The 16,359-nt window shown below is 37.7% G+C and overlaps 1 protein-coding gene across 3 annotated transcripts in view; it reads left to right on the forward strand.

Moving 5' to 3' along the window:
• The window catches only part of NEDD4L (NEDD4 like E3 ubiquitin protein ligase), a 221,180-nt gene that overhangs the window by 74,065 nt on the left and 130,756 nt on the right, over positions 1–16,359 (forward strand). The gene's annotated exons all lie outside the window — the stretch shown is intronic.

The raw sequence follows: 16,359 nt of genomic DNA on the forward strand, positions 1-16,359 counted from the left end.
CAGTTCCTACCATCTTCTATTGCTTTGCATTTGGACATTCATTATCCATGTGGCCACACACATAGCCTGCCCTAAAGGCTTGTACTCAAAATGACTACAGGGTTTTCCCCCAGATAGCTAAACCAGGCTGAAGGTTCTCTATGGACAATCCTCACTGTTTTATCAGCAGTTTGTAGTGCACTTCATTTTCATTAGCAGCACAGTACATGCATTGCAGCTCACCGCAGTGCACAAGCACATACACACGTGCAATAATGTTTCACGATCCTTTCCAACGACAAACTACTTCACGAAGCATGAATGAGTGCTATACAAACAGCACTGTTCTGCTCTATGGAGAGCTGAGGGAGGAGAACGATGGAGCGGCACCCTGCTGTGCTCTCTCCCTCCTTCACTTGCATTATGATCGTTTGTCGTTGATCAGACAATGGACAACCAGCACTGTACACACGCAAGACTGTCGTCCGATATCAGCCCACGTGTGTATGTAGCCTAATGCATAAGCATGCATTGTTGCTTGCATGCAAAAAATGGTGTGGTTTTATTTCTAGGATGTTTGGTGCAATGCCAGCCCACTCATTAAAACCAACTACAAATGCAATGGACCCTGGACGTCAAGATGAGAATGAGCACTCAGTATCTGTAGTCAGGATACTTAGTGTAGTAGTAAAGTATATGTTGGCTTTAGTAATGAGATGCATGGATAGTTACATAGTCAGACTGACAAAAGAAATGGATTTCTTTTTTATCCTAAAAAATTAATTGTGAAAAAATAGCATCCACATAAACCTAAAACACAAAGGAAACCACAAATCCCTTAAAAAGCATGGTCTGACTTGCTCTGCCATAGTTATATTCCTTTTTGATACTCCAGAGCAATCAGATGCTCCCTGGATCTACAATACAGTAATGTCATATAAATAATAATAGCTAAACTTCAGTAAAGAAAATTTGTTGCATGTTGAGGTTACACTGCTGCTCCAGAGTTCCCCTTGCCTTTAACAACAGTTTTTAGCAGGTTTGCTACAAATATGTGAAAAGGATGTTTTTTTCATTATTATTAGTATTAATATTATTAATAATAATAAACAAAAGTTATATAGCACCAACATATTATGCAGCGCTGTACATAAAATAGCAGGAGAAAATGACAGACAGATACAGACAGTGACACAGGAGGAGGAGGGGACCCTGCCCAGAAGAGCTTACAATCTAGGAGTATTTAAACAGACTCAGATTGTATCCTAATTCCAACACTTATAGGTAAAGATGAGGTACTTGAAAAAAAAGGGCATTTTTCAAATCTGTTTAACAAAAATAGTCAATAGTTGTAAAGTAAGCACACTCTTGGTCTCATAAACAATCATTGGCCCTTTAGCATTTTAGGCATTTTAAATAATCTCCTATCAGGGTATGAAATTGACTCTCTGCCATGTCAAAATCCTTCAGTTACAAAATGTTTTGGTTTTCTTCCATGGGCTTCCTGTTTCAGATCTCTTACATGTCAATGGGATTCAAATCAAGGCTTTGATTAGGCCACTGTATTACTATTGTATAGCTAAATTTTTGACTCTCCCATACTGATCAATGGAAAGATCAAGCAAAACAATGTACAACTAAATGTAAACCAAAATTTCTTGTATATGACCTTTATTCACAATATAATATTTGTTGCCGCACAAAAACCCTAGCTCTTTTATTTCTTCTTTGTTCTAATTTCATATACTTTGACTAGGCCAGCCCATAACCCTCTATTTCTTGTTAGCAAACCATTCATTGGTGAAGTTTATAATAAGCTTTAGATGAGTATTGTGGTCGGTTTCAGCTTCAGCTTTAGCTTTTGGACAGCCTTACATTCCTATCATGCTCACTTTGATATAATGCAGAATTTATAGTTGATTAAATGCCTATAAGCTGCCCAGACTCTGAATCAGCAAAGTAATCACTTCTGCGGCGGGAAGAACAGTGACATCATTGGAGTGGTGACGTCTCATTGGAGTGGTGACGTCTCATTGGAGTGGTGACGTCTCATTGGAGTGGTGACGTCATTGGAGTGGTGACGTCATTGGAGTGATGACATTACTAAACTTCCTGAGTTTAACAGCCGTGCATTGGATGATCTCAGACTGCAGTTATGAGCCTAAAGGGACATTTCATTGCATTTTCAGGTGGAATTGGACAAAGGACAATTTTTTATTGCACTTCTTGGGCATAAATAACATTTCTGGCTGTTCATTATGACACAGCAGATCTTCAGTTTTTTAGGTTCAGGTATAGACATCTTTCATTTCAAGCTATGGAGCATATAGAGGCCACCAATACTTTGTAGGTTTTTGGATGACATGCTTAGTTGGAAGGTTTGCTTCTTGTTATCATACTGTATTTTGTGGTTGCCCCATGCCCCTGTGAGGAGAGTAGGTCTTAAAGGACCTCAACCATATTGATTCAACCTTTTGTCTTGGCCATCATCTCATTGACCGGCCTGTACAAGTGCAGAGGCTGTAATGGTACGACATTACTTTACCAGCCTTCGTGAAAGTTTCCTATGGAATAACTGACAATGTTTCTACTCCATCACTTCCTATTATGGTCAGAATATTCCCAACCATGACCTCTCTAATATAGAACCTGCCATTTCACATTTTCTGCCTCATTGTCTTTTCCTATTGGAAACACTGAGCCATCATAAATGGTTTCTACTTATTCTTTTGTAATACCTACAGGAACGTGTAATATTATATCACTGAGGATACTTTCTATTGCAATAAAAAAATAGCCCCTTTCGTTAATGGCTTCACAATCAGATTTCACTGGAAAACAAACAAAGCTTTCATTTTGAGGATGTGGTTAGGCTTATTTACTTCTGTAAGTAGCAAAAGTAATTTTCATAAATTGTTAATAACTACCCTATAATACCAATGTTCCGTATTTGTTGGAATCATGTTTTGTATGCTAAACAAAAGAATAAACCCAAACTTGGTAGCTTGTTTTAAGTTTATAAAAACCCAATCAGTAAAATTTAATTTAGGCTTTCAAGCAAATCTGCGTGGCAAATGGAAATTTACTTTTTCTTTTTTTCTGCCAACCTTCACATCACTGCGGTGTCATTTACTGAGTTTTATTGCAGGAAAACCTCTATGGCATTTTTTTTATTTTCCTGAGTCACAAAGAACACAAGGTAAGTAGATTACCCAATCAATGCCATACTCCCTTCACCTGTTCACCAATAATGTAACTCAATGTACGGAGCTTTCCCTTCTATTGGTGATCAGAGCAGACAAAGAATGGATTTGAATTGATGGGTGCACGGTGGCAACCAGGTGAAAGATTTGATATCTGGGTGTTATTGATTATTTACCTGGTCATGCAACTATTGATCTGCTAGCACAAATGTTTGATTTGAATAAAAACGTTCAGCTTCTTCCATCCAGAATGCTCAGAGCCCCATTGCCAACAGAAGAACGGTGAAGGAGAATGAGATTCAACCTCCAGTTTCTTCAATGAAGTGGTTGGTAATTGTAACTAACAGATCACATTTACCTTCCTCAAAGTGGCCACATACTAATACGCTCAATTAAATTCTTGTCTGTGTCAGTTCCACAGCCATTAAATGTAAGGTTTTGCTTTTGTTCTCTCTAAATTCTATGTTAATAACATTTTTACTGTTCAGATTTCCTATTGATATCCTGGTCTAGGACATAATTGAGGAAAACATTTAAACAGAATTCAATTTGACTGCAGATGACCTTCTGAACAAAATGATTGCACTTTCTCAAGAAAACATTGTCATTGGTCCAAATACTCCATGGGTGTACAACAGCGATTTATCATGGAGATATTATTTATTAGGAAGCAAGTGGACACAAGGACAGTAATTTGTAATAACTTATCGTTAAACCAGCACAATGCCCCAGATTAACCATTTTATTAGAATACTATTTCAAAAAAGAAAGTCTTGAAAGGAATAATGAACTCCTGTGTACAAGTGCGGGAGTTATGTCATTCTCGCCTGGCCAGAGATCCCAAACTCAGAAAAGTGCCGGATGAAGATGTCGGTGCCAGCAAAGGAGAGAGCAAAGGTGAGTTTGATAAGTAATTGCGACCAGGCAGGTAAGTTAATTTTATTGCAGAAAATACATCGCCTTTTATATTTAAAGAGCTTCCTGTTTTTATTTCTAGGTTTATTTCCACTTTAGTAAAATTAGAACATTTCCCAAACAAATGTTTTGATCTGCGTTTCACTTTAGGCACCTATAGGCCATGTTTATCTGTGTCATAGTCCAGGCCTGAGATACTACATATACAAGTAATCCCCACGCCCTTTGTTTGTAGACGATGAAGCTAAGTAGAGCGGAATTGGAGCAATCTTCCAGTGCTGCGCGTCTGTAAAAATAAACGTATGGGTAGCTGTGCTTCATTACATCTTGCTGTCCCAGCATTCTGCCATGTGTACTTACAAACACTGGGATTTCATCGCGTAAGGGAGATCACAGTGGCAAGATTTCTTTTTAAAGAATGCTCAGCAATGGATTTTCCAAGCTGTTCTCTGTACTGGTAAAAATGTGTTTGTACATTCTGTACATATGTAGCAATGGATCTTATCTTGACATTTCCTAACTGTTCTCTCTACTGGGAGAAAGGTTCTGTACATTCTGTATATCATTCTGTATATATGTGTGACTGCTAATGGAGAACTTTGCTAGGGAGACTTCCTGTCTAACATGATCATAAAAAATAGGCCCATTATAAAATGAATGTACCATTGTGTCTCATTTACTGTCAAATACAAGAGAAATGTAAATGTTTATTCTTGTGTGTAGCCATCTTTCTATATATATATATATATATATATATATATATATATATATAATGTATTTATTTTTTAAAGATAACTTACGGTATATTATTGCTAACATTAAACCCAATGAAAACTTCACATTCATTAACATACCTTGATGGGACTGTACAATACACTAGTAAAATTGTGTGCATTACTCTAGTCACATAAACACAAAATTACAAATATATACAAAAGTAAAAAGGTTTATTTTTTTATACTTCTAAGCAGGGCGGCTCAGTGGTTAGCACTCTCACCTTTGCAGCGCTAGGTCCCAGGTTTGAATCTCGGCCAGCACACTATCTGCTTAAAATTTGTATGTTCCCCCTTTGTTTGCGTGGATTTCCCCCGGGTACCCACATTCCAAAAACATGCAGTAAGGGTAATTGGCTTCCCCCAAAAATTAACCTTAGACTGTATAAATGTCCTATGACTATGGTAGGGACATTAGATTGTGAGGTTCTTTGAGGAACAGCTGATGACATGACTATGGACTTTGTACAGCACTGCGTAAGAAGTTGGTGCTACATAATATATATATATATATATATATATGAAGGTGCTCTTTCTAGTGGCCATCTGTGCAAAGGAAACTTGCCACTTACTACCTACCAGCACCAGTAATATGAATGGTAGAATCTGAACAGCCTGTGTAGTAGCATTTGTTATGCAAAGGCTCCATAATCTGAATATTTGTGTTTATATGTTTGTAGGAGGGCAGATGAGATCAGTGCTGACTGTTAATGATAATTATAACAGCAGGGAAACAATACTAATTGTGTTTCAGACCAGATTAATCACTGCTCCTAGTGCAGGCAGTCAGTGGTCATGAGCAAGACATGAGAACAGCTGGATGAGCTATATCTAAAATGATCATCCAAGACACTTTGGTTGAAACTAAACTTCAGGCAAATTGTTAATTAAAGAAATACACAGGGAGTTGTTTTATCTGGCAACAGATTTGTATTTTTTATGCGTTCTTGAGATTTACACAGCTTTGCCAAGCAGCACAGCCCCATCACACAGGGCAGAATAGCTTTTCCCGTGGCGTGGTTCAGTTTCACTCATAGATCACTTCTTCATCCCCAGCTAAAGGACAAGGAGCAATGATACAATTCTTCCTCTGCTCCCTTTATCTTATTACCAGACCTCTTTGTGATATCATTATGATACAGCTGAATTCTTTAGGATCTATGATAACCATGTCAGTAGAAAGCGTTCATATTGCCAGGGAAGCAACATGGGGTCCCCACAAAAATTGCTATAAAAAAAGTAACCCGTGTCCAAACTGTAAAAAGAAATACACGTTATGAGACATGTAAAAAGTTGTCAAAATCTACATTTTTTTAAAATTCCTGTCTTTAATAAATAAAAGAATCCTTATTGTGGTCTCACTGGTAAAACAATACAATCAGTATACAATCATCCATTCCTTGCTAACATCATTACAGTGTTGCTGGCGCCATTGTGCGTTATGAGAACGCATTTTCTTTTTGTGCTCATCATCTTGTGAGTTAGATGGATCTCTTCTGGGGATTCTTTATTGTCCTCCCTGCCAGATCAGATTCACTCCAGTTTCCTAATAAAATGCAGACAAAATCTCTGTGTATCTGTGAAAGTTATTAGAGATAAATAATCAAGGGCATCCCCTTTGGGCGTGTGCGTTCCCTGGGCTAACTCCCAAATGGAATCAGCAAGAAGAATGAAGGAAGCTGAAGACACCTTGGCTTCTCCCCTCCTCATTCCAACATGAGCTTTATGGACATCATGTCTTTAGGGGTTATTACTGGGTTTCTCAACCAGGGTTCCTGCAGAGGTTGCTAGAGGTTCCTTGAGCAATGAGCAATTTATGCCACTTGGATGACACCAAGAATGTTTTTGGATATCTATAAGGGTGACAATCTTCCCAATGGCCAGCAATGTAAGAGACATTCTTCCCACTGACCACCATGCTGATATAATGCGAGCTTTGGATATAATAATTATTGGAGGGGTTTCCTGAGGACATGAACATTATTGCAAGGGTTCCATCTTGTTAAAAAGGTTGCGAAAGGCTGGGTTATTATACTAAGAACTTGTGAGTCAGGAGAACAAACATCATTTCCATTTGCTTCTTCCTCATGCTTCCTAAACACCTATTAAATGCCTAATAAGTGCCTAGCAGGTGTTTGGGAATGTTGCATGTAATCCCATGGCATAGGATGCCAAGCATCTGCAAAAACATTTCAGCCACAATAATTTGAAAGGAGAGGACAGAAAAAAGAGAGTCTTTTTTGGCACAATCACATACAGTTTACTTATGACTTAACATGGAAATTACAAACTGATTGATTGTGTGATGTTACAATGTCATGAAAGGTTCATCATATACTTTAATATGAGTTATCCATTGTTTCAAAGAAGTAATATGCACCGTACCCGACGCGTTTCATCTTATTGACTTCCTCGGGAATGTAGAGACTTAGATAACAAAAGATTGATTTCCTGTACTCCAAAATAATATATGGATGCCAAGTTTTGATGTTGTGTATACTATGTGCTTAATAAAATGTGTTATTTATTTTGGGGAAGAGGATGATCGTGGATGAAAAGGAAAAGTCAGGAGCTCTCTCAAGGAGTGAAGAAGCTGTAGGTTGCCCTCAGGGTACATAGATTTTATTAATGTGTTTAAAAGGTACCAGTACCTGTACCTTGTTACAATGTTTAAACAAATAAACAGAGCGTCCACAGCCAGCCAGCAGATGAGTCGCGTCAGGAACGAGATGAGGGAAACGCGTCGGGAACTAGACATATTACTTATTTGAAACAATAGCTCATAAGAAAGTATATGATATGTAATATCACACAATGAATCGGTTTGTAATTTCCATGTTAAGTCATAAGTAAATTGTATGTGATTGTGCCAAAAAAGCGTCTCTTTTTTCTCTCCTCTCCTTTTAATATATATATATATATATATATATAATTCTGCACCAAACATTTGTCTCTGCATTGTTCTTTATAGTTTATTTTCAGTCTGTATGTGATTGGTTAATAGGCCCCAAATCTACCAGTATTTTTTTGGTCCCCTCCCCTGACACATAACATAAAAAGATGATCATTAAATGTAACAATATATTAATCCCTTATATAAAAGAGTGGCAACTTCTCAAAATCAATTGCACTAAACTGCAGTTCCGTTATTATTAATAAACAGGATTTATATAGCTCCAACATATTAGGCAGCGCTGTACGTTAAATAGGGGTTGCAAATGACAGACAGATACAGACAGTGACACAGGAGGAGGAGGAGAGGACCCTCCCCCGAAGAGCTTACATTCTAGGAAGTGGGGAAGGTAACACAAAATTTCAATCGATCAGTAGCAGTGATGAAAAATCCAATGGAATTTCATCAAAATGGTTTTCTTCTTTAGTTGTGTTAAACAATAGTTTACACTGTGGGATTGTTTCAGTTTAATGGCTGAGCAATCATTTCAGGCCCAGTACAATGCTTGTACACAGGTTATGTATAGTTTTATTAGTCCTAGTTAGAACCTGTGTGATGCATACAACAAAGTCCATTTTTTGGTGCATCATCTTGCATTAATAGTGCTGATTGATGGCAGCACATGAAATAATTCAATAATTAATGTTGTTTGCATGTCCAGCTTGAATGCACACATTTTCATCTAAATGCAGTACTTCATTTATTACACTAGATGGCAATATCGACTGAAAAGAACACCATGAGCTGCAAGTCATCAGTGATTTGTAGCATTGCAGCAGAGCTGGTTAAGCAGTATCATCATCCTTTGAGTCATTTAAAGAAGATATAAAAGTCACAGAACTCACATTCAGAAATGATAAATGAGTTTATATTTAAAATTCATTATTACTTTTTAAAAGTTTCCATTTATGCAGTCAAAATGTGTAGAGGCTGCTAGTGGTGCTTAGTATTTCTGGCTAAACACTAGAGGGCAGCAGAGCAGCTGCGATGTCAGCTTCAGGTCTATAGGAAGACTACATGTCCCATGATTCCTTGCATGGATGGGCGTGCTTACACTTTACAGCTCAATACAAAAGGGGGTGGCTACAAAGGAAGACATTCCGAACAAAGCATGAATTGTAGCCACAGGCATTAAGGGATATGCAGTTCTCTATAAAGGATATGAATTATTTATAACAACTAATTAAGAAATATTTTAGAGTAACAGGGGGAAATAAGATATCTTTATGACTTAAAAAGCAAACCGTATTGGTTTTATTGTAATTTTTTTTAGAACTTTAATTGTTATGAAATATGGATTTTGAGCACAAGATGGTCAATGACTTTCTGAATATTGCAAGGAATTACCATAGCTCCTAATTAAAGAGTTGGGGCTCTTTAACACCTCACACACGCATGCTGCCCCACCTCCATTCTGAAGAAATAATTAAAAATGATTGGTTAAACCAACAAGTGTTTTCTTTGACCAATATTAACCCTTCATATTTTTGAAAAGGTCCTTTGTTTCTGTGTTCCCTATATGAGAGAGGGTTGGGTTAGCTGGTCCATCTCTGGGCCAAATGTGCACTTAAAATTCCATGATCCTAAGCATAGAAGTGACCTTGGTGTATGGAATATTTTGCATCACTAATTGTTCTAGATAATACATTTTGGGATTTGTTGTGAAATAAGATATATAAATAACACCTGGCTCCTAAATTCATCATACTGGTTCAGCGTAGGTCATTTTGGTTTCTTTGGCCCTGGCTCAATGCAAGAATGGAAAATGCATCCATTGTTTGCAAGTCTTTCAGGTCAGTGTTGTACACCTTGGGGCTGAATAAATTAGGCTAATGAGCCCACCCCCTATACCACAGTTCTGATTGGACACAATAAATTCCAAAATTTAGGAATGAAACATTTAAACTTCTATAAGCATGCCTTCTATCCCCCTCTCTAGGCTCACTTTCTCCAGCCTTATTAAATAATATTTGATTTGATTTTAAGTGTTCCTTGTGTGACATTCTGTTACTTTGCTGTGCATCTCTGTAGTCACTTTAACTTCTCCCAAGACTCCCAAGTCTCTGCCTTCTCTTTTGTGTAATTGGTTCACAGACCTTTAGGGGGCACCATTCCCTGATTTTACAGAAGGGGTCAGGTTCCAGAACTATCTGGTCATTCTTTAGTGATTTTTCTATGATGATACCGATATCATTATATATATATATATATATATATATATATATATATATATATATATATATATATATGTATTTATTACAGTGTATGTGTGTATTGGTAAGATTTATATTTAGTGCTCAGCAGGTCTTTTGTATCGTAGAACTCATTTTCATTACGTTACTTGTAACACCTTTATGGGTGCAGTGAATTTCCGGTTCTAGGAGACTTTTTGTTCGTACAATTAAATTGGCAGTAATTATATTTTTCACAGTCAGTACTGTATTATACATGTCATTTTTTTCCCTCTACTGTCTAAAACTTTTACAAGTGACTCATAATATTACTCACAGATAGAATCTACCTAGCTGACTGTGCTACTAAACCGCAGAGAATTAAAATAACCAAAAGCTTTCTATGTATTTCCCAATATAAATACAAACTTATCTGTGTTGTTAACATTGAAGTATCATGTGATGGGTGACTGCAGTCCTTCCACCCAGTACTGTGAAAACCTTCACCAGTATACCAGTACAGGAATATTAAAGAAATAGCATGCTTCTACATGTATAGGTGCAAATTAGTTCTGTGAAATGAATTGAAAAGATTTTGAGCATCATGTAAATATCAGCTTGTATTTTCATTAGTTGGTGGTTGTCAGTGGCGGCTCTTTCCTTGACAACCACCAGCCCTTGTAGTCCCCAATAAATGGCACCCTTCACTCAAATAGAACAGAAGAGGCAGCTCAGCAGTACCCGAGCAGTCTGTCCGTAGAGCAAATGTTTGTTCCATCCGAAACGATTATAAATCATCGTTTTTGTGATCTGCACAAAGCATTAAATCTTCCATACCATTGAAGGACAGCTTGTGTGCAAATACTTCAGCAGGAAAAAAAAAGAAAAAGTTGACGTTGGCTACACAATGGTCAAAAGTACAGAGATGGTGGGGAGCACAAAAAGAAGTAGAAAAGATAAAGAAACCCACAGAGAGATGGAGAGAGGCCATGCTGACTAATGGGAGAGGCAAAGGATTTGGAAGCCCAATGACCTGCTGGGGTCTTATACCAGGTGAAAAATGAGAGAGGTCGTATATAGAGGTATTTACACCTAGAGATGCATCTGGAATCTGTAAAAGAATCCCCGTCCTGCTATTCTGTCTCCCTATTCTGTATGACCTTTTAATTTTTGGTTACAAGTCTATGGGGTCCATTTATGAAGCAGTGAATCTGACATTCCATGAAATATTCCCTGGTGGAGAATCTTCCAGGTTTACATGTTTCAATGCCAGTAATAATCCCCCATCAAGGACTGTCTCATTAAATTTCAGGTTCACTGCATTATTAATAGTCCCTCTATTATATAAAAGAACACTTTTTTTGTTATGACCTTAACCATGACCATAAGTACGAAGTAAATATTGTATAAAACCACCATACGTTCTAAACTCCAGACCAACATAATTATTCATTCAACAACAATAAGTGGAAATTTCAATTCATCCCTATAGGGAGGCCACCTATCCCACATTCCAATGGTGAGAACGAATGGGATTTTCCATGCATACATAAAAGTAAGAGACTGGCCAGGAGAATTGGCAGCGGCATCTATGCAGCTTACCATGGTCTCCATGCCATCAACCTGAGAGAAGCATGGACATGATCCTTGTGGAAGATAATCCTTTATTATCTCAGGTTACTTATTTTGTTCAGGTTTTTGTGCCAGAGGTCCTAATTTTCTTTTCTCTTTGGCAGCAGCTAGTGGAATTTTACAGCAATGAGCCTTTGTAGTACAGTAACTTGTATGTCCTGTTTTCCATAAATACCAGCCTTCTCTCATGGCGGTTATGTAATATGTTATATTGTTTGTTTTGCACATATCATTTATTGCAGCATACATCTTGGCCATCTTCTTTTCAGGTGGCGTCCAAAGAATGGCGGTGGTGAAAAAAGCTTTTCCCGAAATTCTCACATGCTTGCGTTTCATGCTCTTCGTTCAGCTCATATACATTTTATTCATGTCTCACATAATTACCATGTTGAAAGTTAGTTTACCACATTTAAAAAGTAATAGCTACATACTGAACTTTATTCTCAATTTTACCCTTTGATCCCCAAACCCAACTTTGTATACTCACTATCCCTAAAACTTGATATAAACTTTAAATCTGTAACTCTTCTGATACCAAGAAAGTTGCCTCGAATACAGTGCTTTTAGAAGTATTAAACAACTACTATTTTCAAAAGGAGCCCAGCAATGACCTCTTCAATAATTTCCTTGGAATCATCACACAAAGTCAACAGCACTCCAAAACATTTTATTATTAATAGTATTTTAGAGTGCTGGTGAATTTTGGTTCTTCATGGTTGTCATTTCAAGCACCCTTCCTTTATTATAAGGTCTGTTTTATGTAAGGGGAGCATTCCATATTTTCAGGTGTATTTTAACCCAAAACTTTTTTGATTAGGATAGTCAAGTGATTGGTTTGCTGGGATCGTCCTTTTAGGAAGATTGTCTATTGCTTTTGTCTTGAGTTACAACAGAAAGCCAAAGGAAACCCCCTGAAGTGGAGGAAATGAAATTCCCTATTAAGCTATTGACACAGTCTATTACATGTTCTGTGACAGTGAATGCCATACAATTTTGGTTTCGCATTAGGTCCTTTTCCAATATTCACCAGGACAAATGGAGAATGTCAATCTTTTTGGATCCATAGGCAGCAATAAAAACCTAATCAAGGTTCTAACTTTTCTGTTTCCATACCTTAAAAAATTGCATAAGCCGTATATTAAAAGTCCTATTTAAAGCACCTTGCTGTCAATTTACATTTATCTAGAGCTTGTGGTTATACTATGATAAACTCCTATGCTGATAGACCCCCATTGTTGGGTGTCTGGAAACTACCGTTCAGGTATGAGATCATTGCCTTTAGTGATATACAGTGTAGTGTCATTGACTGGAGATTCCTGTGTGAGATGCACGATGCATGCAGTTACAGGTGGTCAGAATTCATCACTGGGCGTATACATTGCAGGTGGAGCACGTTATTTATCACACACACTGTTCACACACTGATTCATCTTGTCCCATAATTATATCATCACTGTGTGCTGCATTCTTGATTTTACTGCAGCCTGTTCTGTCTCTGTATGTGCGAGCCTGAGAACTGAGTACACTGCAAACACCTTCAGTTTGTTCCTGAAGTACAACAAAAGGTAAGGAAGGAAGTCATATGTTTCAGGATCCTGAGACTTGAAGGAAATGTGATCGCGTAAAAATGTAATTGCTGAAGCTAAGCTGTGAGAAGGTCTTGGGACAATATATCTTCCATGTTATTGATTGAATGGTCCATCAACATCAATGTATAGTTTATGGATGTTTATGCTGTGGGGAGGATAAATGTTGGTTCTATCTCGTGAAGGTGAAATCTCAACAAGAACCCTACTGAGTGCATGCTTGTTAAAAAATCTACCTGTGAGAAAAACCTGATCTTTAACTCTTATGTGGAAAAGTACTGTGGAGCAGTGGATTCCATGCTAGGACCATGGCTCTGTAACATTTTAGCACAGAAGATCTCTGTGCAGGTTTATGGACTTTCAATGTGGATCTCAAGAGAACTATATCTACCCCAGGAACATTGTGCTGCGGTCCAGAGATCATACAGAACCACAAATGTTTTGCTTTGAGAATGGTGGAAAAGTGCTGAGAATTCCAATATTCTTATATTCTGAAAACAGGTACATTCCTGAATCCCCTGCAGAGCAATTTACCTTTATTGTAATGGTTCTACCAGTCATAGAAACATTTAATATAGATATTCAATATTTAGATCTTATCATATATTTCCTAAGTGATAACCAAATCTTAAATGACTTGGGGTAATGTTATCAATTTTAGTATGTTTGTTAGTATTTATGCTTTGCATGATATACAGGCACATGGTAGGAAGGCATTATTTTTTTCCTGGATGGCATAACTTGGTTTAAAGAAATTCACTGGCTTGCTTGCTAGCCATCAGCAGAAAAAAGACTTCAGAAATCTCTGGTGGTTATATGGTTATATTTGTGAACTTGATTTGCTTGGATACTTTCAAAGTGTTTAGGTTTCCTAGTTTACTTGAAATTTTACATATTTCTGTTTCTCAGACAAAATGCAGAAAGTACATTTCACACATAGTCAGGTATGGATATGGTCCCAAACTGCAGGGTGCACATGCACGCAGGATATAATTTTGTCCTGACAGATAATACATTCTCTTTTGTCTTTGTGTTGACCTGGAATAGCATAACTGGCCAAAGCAGAATCCACAATAGGAAAAAAAATCACTAATGAAATTAAGGAAATGGTCCTGACATTTGAACATTTCCTGATTTTTGAAGACTCGGAGTAATTGAATGTAATGTTCTCATACTGGCACTGATATTTACAGAACTTTGTCTTCAAGAAGAATTAAAAAAAAAATGAGTTTTAACTTTGATCTGGTCTGAATTTAAGGCAACTCTAGTTTGTGGAGACTGGGAATGTATTGAGGAAATTCCCTCTGATTTAAGGAACTTAAATTCACCTACTGTACACTCATTGCTTCTGCTGAACATTTGTTCCATAAATTCCATACTTTCTAAGGTTATTTTGAACTGTCCTCCTGGAGTCGGACCTGTGTTGGTTGTGTCCTGATGTTCTTATTATTAGATTTAAAAATTGAACCCTCCCTAACCATATTCAAACCTTTGTGTTTAAAGGTTTCAGCCATGTCCCTCTTCCTTTTCTATATATATTGTAATATACAATGAAAAAGTCCATGTAGTCTCTACTTGATGTATCCCTAAGACCATTCACCACTTTGTTGCCTATCTAAACTCTTGTTTTATCTTCTGTGTTCTCCAGAACTAGACATTGTATTCTTTATGGGTGAATCAGAGCCCCCTCTGTACCCCAACATTCTATCTATAAAGAAGAATTAGGAACCACTTCTTGCTGGTGATCTCAATAGATTTGTACCCCCAACATTCTATCTATATAGGGGATTCAGAACTAAAGCTACGTACACACGTCCAATGGTTCTCACTTAATAATCGTCTCAAGGCTGATATGCGCCCGTCTTCCACCGTCCGAACAACCGTCCTGGCAGATCCACAGACGGTGGACGACAAATGATCCTAATGCAAGGGAAGAGGGAGAGCCCACAGCGGGGTGCCGCTCCTTCGCTCTCCCCTCTCTATAGAGCAGAACGGTGCTATATGTACAGTACTCGTTCATGCATCGTGCTAAGTCGTTGGAAAGGATTGTGAAAGATTCTTTCCAACATCAGTAATTGCACGTGTGTCCCTAGCTTGTCTCCCTCTGTTGATCCCTCTAGTGATACACCTCAAAATTCTATGTATATTGGAGATTTAAGACCTCCTCCCTTCTGCTGGTGATCTGTCTAGTGAGGTACCTCAAAATTCAATTGCTATAGAATAAATTAGGTACCACTTCTTTCTGGTGGTCCTATAATTATGTGCTATATAGGGGATTCAGGACTTTCCCCCACTGTTGATCCGTCTAGTCATACACCCCAGAATTTCATGTATTTAGGACTTCCTCCCTTCTGCTGGTAATCCATCTAGTGATGTGCCCCAGGAATTCGATCTATAGACAGCAGTATTTCTCAACTAGGTTACCTTCAAAGGTTGCTGGGGGGTTCAGGTCAGTGACACCAATTATCTTTAGGGTACCCCCCCTCTTCCCAGCCTACACTGTAAGAGGCATTTTTTTCCATTGACCACCACATCATTGTAGTTTGAGCTGGCGTTATAATAATAATAATAGAAGGGGTTCCCTGAAGTCCTGAACATTATTTCAAAGGTGCCCTCATGTTGAAAAGGTCAATGAAAACTGATATAGGTAAATCATGACCTTCTCCCTCCTGTTGGTGATCCATCAAGTGATATACCCCAAAATTCTATCGATATGTTAGGAATTCCTTCCTCCTGGTAATCTTTCTATTCATATACCCCACAATTCTATCAATACAGAGGAATCAGGCCCTCTTTCATCCTGGCAGTGATCCCTGTAATGATACATCATGATATTGTAGTTGCTTTTCCTACTGCCTAGCCACACTTTCTATTCATTTTCCAATAATTTAAAATAAACAGCCCAAAATATTCTCCTTGGCCAAAATTCCACCCCCAATATTGCATCAGAGGATTATTTTCCGGTAATAATTTTGCATTAAGAATATTTGAACTGAAAAATCAACTTTTTCAAACAACCTTCCAACAGTGCCAAATCTTGTTCCTGTTACATACACTTTGAGTATTATCATCCCGATGTACAAAGGGATGACAGTAGGGGTTGTTGGTTTCACCAGGCACCATCAGAGTCAGTGGACCTGATTTATT

This window comes from Pyxicephalus adspersus, chromosome 6 (genome assembly GCF_032062135.1).
Source record: "Pyxicephalus adspersus chromosome 6, UCB_Pads_2.0, whole genome shotgun sequence".
NCBI classification, from domain to species: domain Eukaryota; kingdom Metazoa; phylum Chordata; class Amphibia; order Anura; family Pyxicephalidae; genus Pyxicephalus; species Pyxicephalus adspersus.